Source organism: Pristis pectinata, unplaced genomic scaffold (genome assembly GCF_009764475.1).
Source record: "Pristis pectinata isolate sPriPec2 unplaced genomic scaffold, sPriPec2.1.pri scaffold_173_arrow_ctg1, whole genome shotgun sequence".
In the NCBI taxonomy this organism is placed as follows: Eukaryota; Metazoa; Chordata; class Chondrichthyes; order Rhinopristiformes; family Pristidae; genus Pristis; species Pristis pectinata.
The window spans coordinates 25,492-32,762 of NW_026262506.1; positions in this window are offsets into that span (position 1 = coordinate 25,492).

The window sequence follows — 7,271 nt, forward strand, 5'->3', positions numbered from 1 at the left end:
TTAAAAAAAAAGTTTACTCACAAAGGCAAATGCAGGGACAGAATGAATGGGCGGAGATAAACAGTCCCGCACACACGCACGCACACGCAGGAGACCATGAGGGTAAGGGGGAATTGCAATGAGGATGAGATACACACACCACACACACACTAAACAAGGTAAAGCTTATCAAGGGATAAACACTTCAATGCCCGAATACCTCGCCCCAGACAAGCATTGGCCCTAACACTCCCTGGGTGCTCCCAAGCCACGTGGTAGCGCACACTCTTACCGGTGGCCTCCGCAGCGTCGTCTCACTGTTCCTGGGGAAGTCGGAAGAGACAGACCAGGGGGTTGCAACGCTGGGAGGCTGGGTGGAGCCTGGCCAGGTGACTCAGCCAGACCAATGGTTTGGAGGTCAGGGATAAAGGTGCCTGCCACGGCCAATGGTCAGACAGGTTCAGGGACCAAGGCGCCTCTCCAAAGCCAATCCCTATGTCCACACCTGATGGGCGGGGGTGGTGGGGGGGGGGGGGGTTTGGAGTCGAACCTCGATTGACAGTGGTGTCAGCTCCGACCCGAGGAGCAATGCTATCCTCGGACCAGCGGGGCCAGCGTTGTTACGGCCACGTGACAGCCACGCGCTCTCCTACTGCAGCGGGAACGGTCGATGCCGAGCTTATCGCCATCTGCACAGGTCCACATGGGCACAGGTGCAACGATAAACTTACTTACAGCAGCAGCACAGGCACACAGCATCCGATAAGCAGCGTCTGCAAGGAAAAGAACAAATTAAGCACTATTTTTACAAGAAAGACCACAACTAGAACGCAGGGCAAACTGCCTATGTTAGTGCAAAGTGGTCACGGTGTGGCTGACCTGCAGTGATTCGGGTTGTGTCGATAGGTTCAAGAACCGAACGGTTGGAGGGAAGTAGCCGTTCCTGAACCTGGTGGTGGGGGGACTTCGGGCTTCTGTACCTCCTGCCCGACGGGAGCTGTGGGGAGATGGCACGGCCCGGATGGTGGGGATCTTTGATGGACGGACGTTGCCGTCTTGAGGCAGCCCCTCCTGTAGATACTCCCGACGGTGGGGGAGGGACGCGCCCGTGACGTGTTGGGCAGAGTCCACTGCTCTCTGCAGCTTTCTGCGCTCGCAAATTCCCATCCCAGACTGCAATGCATGCAGTCAGGGTACTCTCAACGGCACATCTGTGGAGGTTTGCTCAACTGATAGGGTGGTAAAGGCGGCGTACGGCAGGCTTGGCTCGATAGATCGGGGCACTGAGTGTAAAAGTCATGCCGCAGTTGTAAAAAAAACTTTGGTTCAGAGGATGTGGAAGGGTGGGTTAGTAAGTTTGCTGATGATACAAAGGTTGGTGGTGTTGTGGACGGTGTAGACGGTTGCTGTAGGTTACAACGGGACATTAATAGGATGCAGAGCTGGGCTGAGAAGCGGCAGATGCAGTTCAACCCGGATAAGTGTGAAGTGAGACACTTCAGAAGATCGAATTCGAAGGTAGAGTATATGGTTAACGGCAGGACTCTTCACAGTGTGGAGGAACAGAGGGACCTGGGGGTCCACATCCATAGATCCCTCAAGGTCGCCGTGCAGGTCGATAGGGTTGTTCAGGCGGCGTATGGAGTGTTGGCCTTCATTAGTGGGGGGATTGACATTCTCTCTTCTCTCTTCCATCGGGTAGAAGATACAGGAGCCTGAGGGCACGTCCCACCAGGCTCAAGGACAGCTTCTACCCCACGGTGATAAGACTATTGAACGCTTCCCTTACACTGAGATGGACTCTTGACCTCACGATCTACTTTGTTGTGACCTTGCACCTTATTGCACTGCACTTTCTCTGTAGCTGTGACACTTTACTCTGCACTGTTATTGTTTTTACCTGTACTACCTCAATGCACTCTGTACTAACTCAATGTAACTGCACTGTGTAATGAATTGACCTGTACGATCAGTGTGCGAGACAAGTTTTTCACTGGACCTCGGTACAAGTGACAATAATAAACCACTACAAATGGTCTGGTCAGACCACACGTGGAGTATTGTGTTCAGTTCTGGTCGCCTCATTATCGGAGGGATGTGGGAGCTTTAGAGAGGGTGCAGAGGAGATTTACCAGGACGCTGCCTGGATTGGAGAGCACGTCTTATGATGATAGGTCGAATGAGCTGGGGCTTTGCTCTTCGGAGAGAAGGGGGATGAGACGTGACTTGAGAGAGGTGTACGAGAGGCGTAGATCGTATGGACAGTTGTGGGGAATTGCCCGGGGGGGGGGGGGGGGGCGGGGGGGGATTACCAGTGTGGCTGCCTCTACAGTGGCGAGACCAAATGCAGCCCAGGGGACCATTTCGCAGAACGCCCGCGCTCCGTCCGTCACCGCGAGCTGCGTCTCCCCGTTGCCGGTCGCTTCAGCTCCCCCTCCCGCACTGATCGCTGATACGTCAGCCACCGGCCTCCTCTGCTGCCAGGAGAACTCCGGGCGCAAACCGGAGGGACGGCGCCTCGTTTTCCCGTCCTGATGGCATGAGCATCGAATTCTCCCCTACAGCACAGACAACAGGCCATTCGGCCCTTCCAGTCTGTGCTGAAACGGTATTCCGCTCGTCCCATTGACCTGCACCCAGTCCATACCCCTCCAGACTGCTCCCGTCCATATATCTATCCAATTTATTCCTAAAACGCGAGAGTGAGCCCGCATTTACTACATCAGGTGGCAGCCCGTTCCACACTCCCACCACTCTCTGAGTGAAGAAGTTCCCCCTATCACCCTGAAGCCATGTCCTCTTGTACTTATCTCTCCTAATCTCGGTGGAAGGAGCCTACTCGCATTAATTCTGTCTATACCCCTCATAGTTTTGTAAACCTCGATCAAATCTCCCCTCGTTCTTCTCCGCTCCGAGGAATGAAGTCCTACCCTGTTCAATCTTTCCCTGTAACTCAACTCCTGAAGACCCGGCAACGTTCCAGTAAATCTCCTCTGCACTCTTTCAAGTCTTACTGACATCCTTCCTGTAGTTAGGTGACCAGAACTGTGCACAATGCTCCAAATGCGACCTCACCAGTGTCTCATACAACCTCACCATAACGTCCCAGCTCCTGCACTCAATACTTTGACTTATGAATGCCAGGACGCCAAAAGCTTTCGTTACACCCTGTCTACCTGCGTCTCTACTTTCAGGGAATTATGTATCTGAACTCCCAGATCCCTTCTGTTCCTCCGCACTCCTCAGAGCCCTACCATTTACTGTGCATGTCCTACCTCGATTTGTCCTTCCAAAATGCAACACCTCACACTGGTCTGCATTAAATGCCACCTGCCATTTTCTGGCCCATCCTTGTAGTTGGTTCAGATCCCTCCGCAAGCATTTTTTGCCCCTCTCTCTCCTTACCGTCCCCCAGTGGATCTGGTTTCCCCTCCTCCCACACACACCGTCTCCTACCTGCATCTACCTGTCACCACCCTGTGCCCACCCCGCCTCCCCTCTTTTGTCCACTGATCACTGCTCCGCTTTTCCCTCCGACATTTCGGGCTTCCCCACCCCCCCCCCCCACCCCTTCACCCCCCTTTCCCTACCTTCAGTCCTGAGGAAGGGTCCTGAGCCGAAAACGTTTGGCCGCCCGCTTTTCTGCGCGGATGCCGCCCGGCCTGTTGAGCTCCCCCAGCGTCGTGTCCTGACCGTGATCCTCTGTCCGTCCCGCTGCCGATCCCTGCACGCTGAGACCCTCGGACGCTTCCCCTGGGCTTTCACTCACCACCCCCCCTCCCCCTAGAGAGGGCGAGCGGATTTAAATCCCCCCCTGGGCGTTGACGTATCCGATGACCTGCCCCGGGCCCAGCACACAGATGCTACACCAGCGTCCCATGGAACACCACAGCACAGAAAACAGGCCATTCGGACCTTCTAGCCTGCGCCAAAACTTTCTTCCGCTCGTCCCATTGACCTGCACCCAGTCCATAACCCTCCAGACCTCTCCCGTCCATGTATCTATCCAATTCATTCTTAAAACACGAGAGAGCCCACATTTACTACATCAGATGGCAGTCCGTTCCACACTCCCACCCGAGTGAAGAAGTTCCCCCTAAACCTTTCCCCTTTCACCCTAAAGCCACGTCCTCTCGTACTTCCTTCGGAGGTTCAGCCCGTCACGGGACGCTAGAGCAAACTTCCACAGACGTGCGGTTGGAACTATCCTGACCGCCTGCGTCGCGGTCTGGGACGGGAATTCGACTGCGCAGGAACGTAAGAAGCTGCAGGGAGTAGTGGACTCTTGCCCAATACGTCACGGGCACGTCCCTCCCCCACCGTCGGACGTGTCTACAGGAGGCGCAGCCTCAAGAAGGCAACGTCCGTCCGTCCGTCCGTCAAAGATCCCCCAACCATCCGGGCCGGGCCGTCTCCCCGCAGCTCCCGTCGGGCAGGAGGTACAGAAGCCCGAAGTCCCCACACCACCAGCTTCAGGAACGGCTGCTTCCCTTCAACCGTTCGGTTCTTGAACCGACCGGCACAACCCGAATCACTGCAGGTCAGCCACACCGTGGGCACTTTGCACAAAAATAGGCAGTTTCCTCTGTGTCCTAATTGTGGTCTTTGTAAAAATGGTGTTTAATTTGTTCTTTTGCTTGCAGACGCTGCTTACCTGATGCTATTACAGCACCAGTGACCTGGGTTCAATTCCCGCCGCTGCCTGTAAGGAGTTTGTACGTTCTCCCCGTGTCTGCGTGGGTTTCCTCCGGGTGCTCCGGTTCCTCCCACATTCCAAAGACGTACGGGGTTAGGAAGTTGTGGGCGTGCTACGTCGGCGCTGGAAGCATGGCGACACTTGCAGGAACACTCTACGCAAAAGGATGCATTTCTCTGTGTGTTTCGATGTACGTGTGACTAATAATCTAATCAATCGCTATGTGCCTGCAATGCTGACGCAAGTAAGTTTCTCGTGGCAGCCGTGCGTATGCGAGTAGACCCGTCGTTGACCTGGGAGGAACACCTCACGTTCTCCCGTTGCTGTTAAGCCTCCTCACCGAAACCCAGGGCTTGTTCAAACTGCTGCTCTGACCCCCTCCATCGTCTCCCCCCTCCTCACCCACCAACAATGCCAGATCTCCCTCTCGCTTCACCAACAGCCTGTCCTGGTCCAACCACAGAGACACCACGGCCAAGAAAGCTCACGAGCGCCTCTACTTCCTCAGGAGGTTTAAGAAATTTGGTTTGTCCCCTTTGACTCTCACCGACTTTTTACCGATGCACCACAGAGAGCATCCTATCCAGATGTATCCCGGCTCGGGACGGCAACTGCTTTGCCCAGGACCGCAAGCAGCTACAGAGAGTTGTGGACACAGCCCAGCGCGTCACGGACACCAGCCTCCCCTCCGTGGACTCTGTCTTTACTTCTCGCTGTTTCGGTGAAGCAGCCGACATAATCAAAGACCCCACCCACCCGGGACATTCTCTCTCCTCTCCTATCAGGTAGAAGATACAGGAGCCTGAGGGCACGGACCACCAGAGTTAACTGAATGGTTCCCTTATACGACGAGATGGACTCTTGACCTCATGATCTACCTTGTTGTGACCTTGCACCTTATTGCACTGCACTTTCTCTGTAGCTGTGACACTTTACTCTGCACTGTTATTGTTTTTACCTGTACTACATCAATGCACTCAGTACTGACTCAATGTAACTGCACTGTGTAATGAACTGACCTGTACGGTTTGTAAGACAAGTTTTTCACTGTACCTCAGTTCAAGAGACAATAATCAACCAGTACCTGCCACGGCAACCTGGTACCCAAGGTATTCCCCTTCCCTCCTGCCAAGGCCCTTCACAGGTGTGACTGCCCCCACCCCTCCTAGTGCTTTCTGGGGGTGGGGGGGGGGGGGGCAGAGGACTCCAAAGGCTCCCAGTCCCTCTCTCTGGGTGGAGTCCCCGACTCACACGGGCCCGACAGGTCCGAGCCGATCAAGAGTCCCGCCCGAGCTGGTGCCAATGGCCCAGTGTCCGTCTGAACCGTTCCCGTCTGAGGGGCTTTTCAAATGTGGTGGTTGTTCCACAGCCCCGGCACCCCGCAGGGGTGAACAACCTGCCCCTCAATCTACCCCACCCCCCCACCACCTTAAACATCCCATGCCCTCGAGGTTTAGAGTCCCCGACCCTGGGGAACGAGACTTGTGACTGTCCACCTGATCCATGCCCCTCGTGATTGCATAAACCTCCACTGGGGGGGGGGGGGGGGGGGGAGAGGGGGAGAGAGAGGGGGAGAGAGAGGGGGAGAGAGAGGGGGAGAGAGAGGGGGAGAGAGAGGGGGAGAGAGAGGGGGAGAGAGAGGGGGAGAGAGAGGGGGAGAGAGAGGGGGAGAGAGAGGGGGAGAGAGAGGGGGAGAGAGAGGGGGAGAGAGAGGGGGAGAGAGAGGGGGAGAGAGAGGGGGAGAGAGAGGGGGAGAGAGAGGGGGAGAGAGAGGGGGAGAGAGGTGACGATCAGCCTGGATGAGGGAGAGAAGCCGGGCGGAAGGGACTGCTCGCTGGCGGTGTCCCTCTGTGCCTGCAGCCCTCACCTCTGCACAAGCTGCCACATCAGAAACGGGACGGCCGTCGCTAAAACAAGGTTCTTTTTAATGAAAGCCAAAAAACAAAGAGATTAATCCTGGTGTTTAAAAACATAAGGAGAGTACATCTTGTAAAAAGCGGAACAGATTAATGATGTGCAGCAGATTTCCCCTGTGGCTGCCAGGAACGGGAGAGAGGGGTGGTGGGGGGGGGGGGGGGGTGCGAGGGGGGCAGTCGAGGGGTTTGGGGGAAGAAGAGGGGTAGGTGTGTGTGTTTGAGGGCATAGCCAATATCGCCCCAGGTATAACCAATGTCACCTTGACACACACACATAGACGGGGAGTCAGTGGTGCCAGATGGGGGACGGGACATCCCAGCTGGAACATCCGCGGAGAAGGCCGATCCCTTCAAAACAGGGATCGTTAACAACTAACTAACTGTGTCTGATCAAAAGCAGGCGGTCATGGGTACCCCGGGGGGGGTGCGAGCAGATACCCCGGGGAGGGGGGAGTGTGGGTACCCCGGGGAGGGGGGATCAGGTCGAGGGGAGGGGTGAGGTGTGGGGCGAGAGGGGAGGTTGTTGGGGGGAGTGCTTGGAGGGGGGGAGGGAGAGATGGGGAGGAGGAGAGGTGAGAGATGTTAGGGAGAGAGGGGGAGGGGGAGGGGGAGGGGAGGGGGAGGGGGAGGGGGGGAGGGAGGGTCGGAGGTGGGGAGGGAGGGTCGGCGGGGAAGAGTCA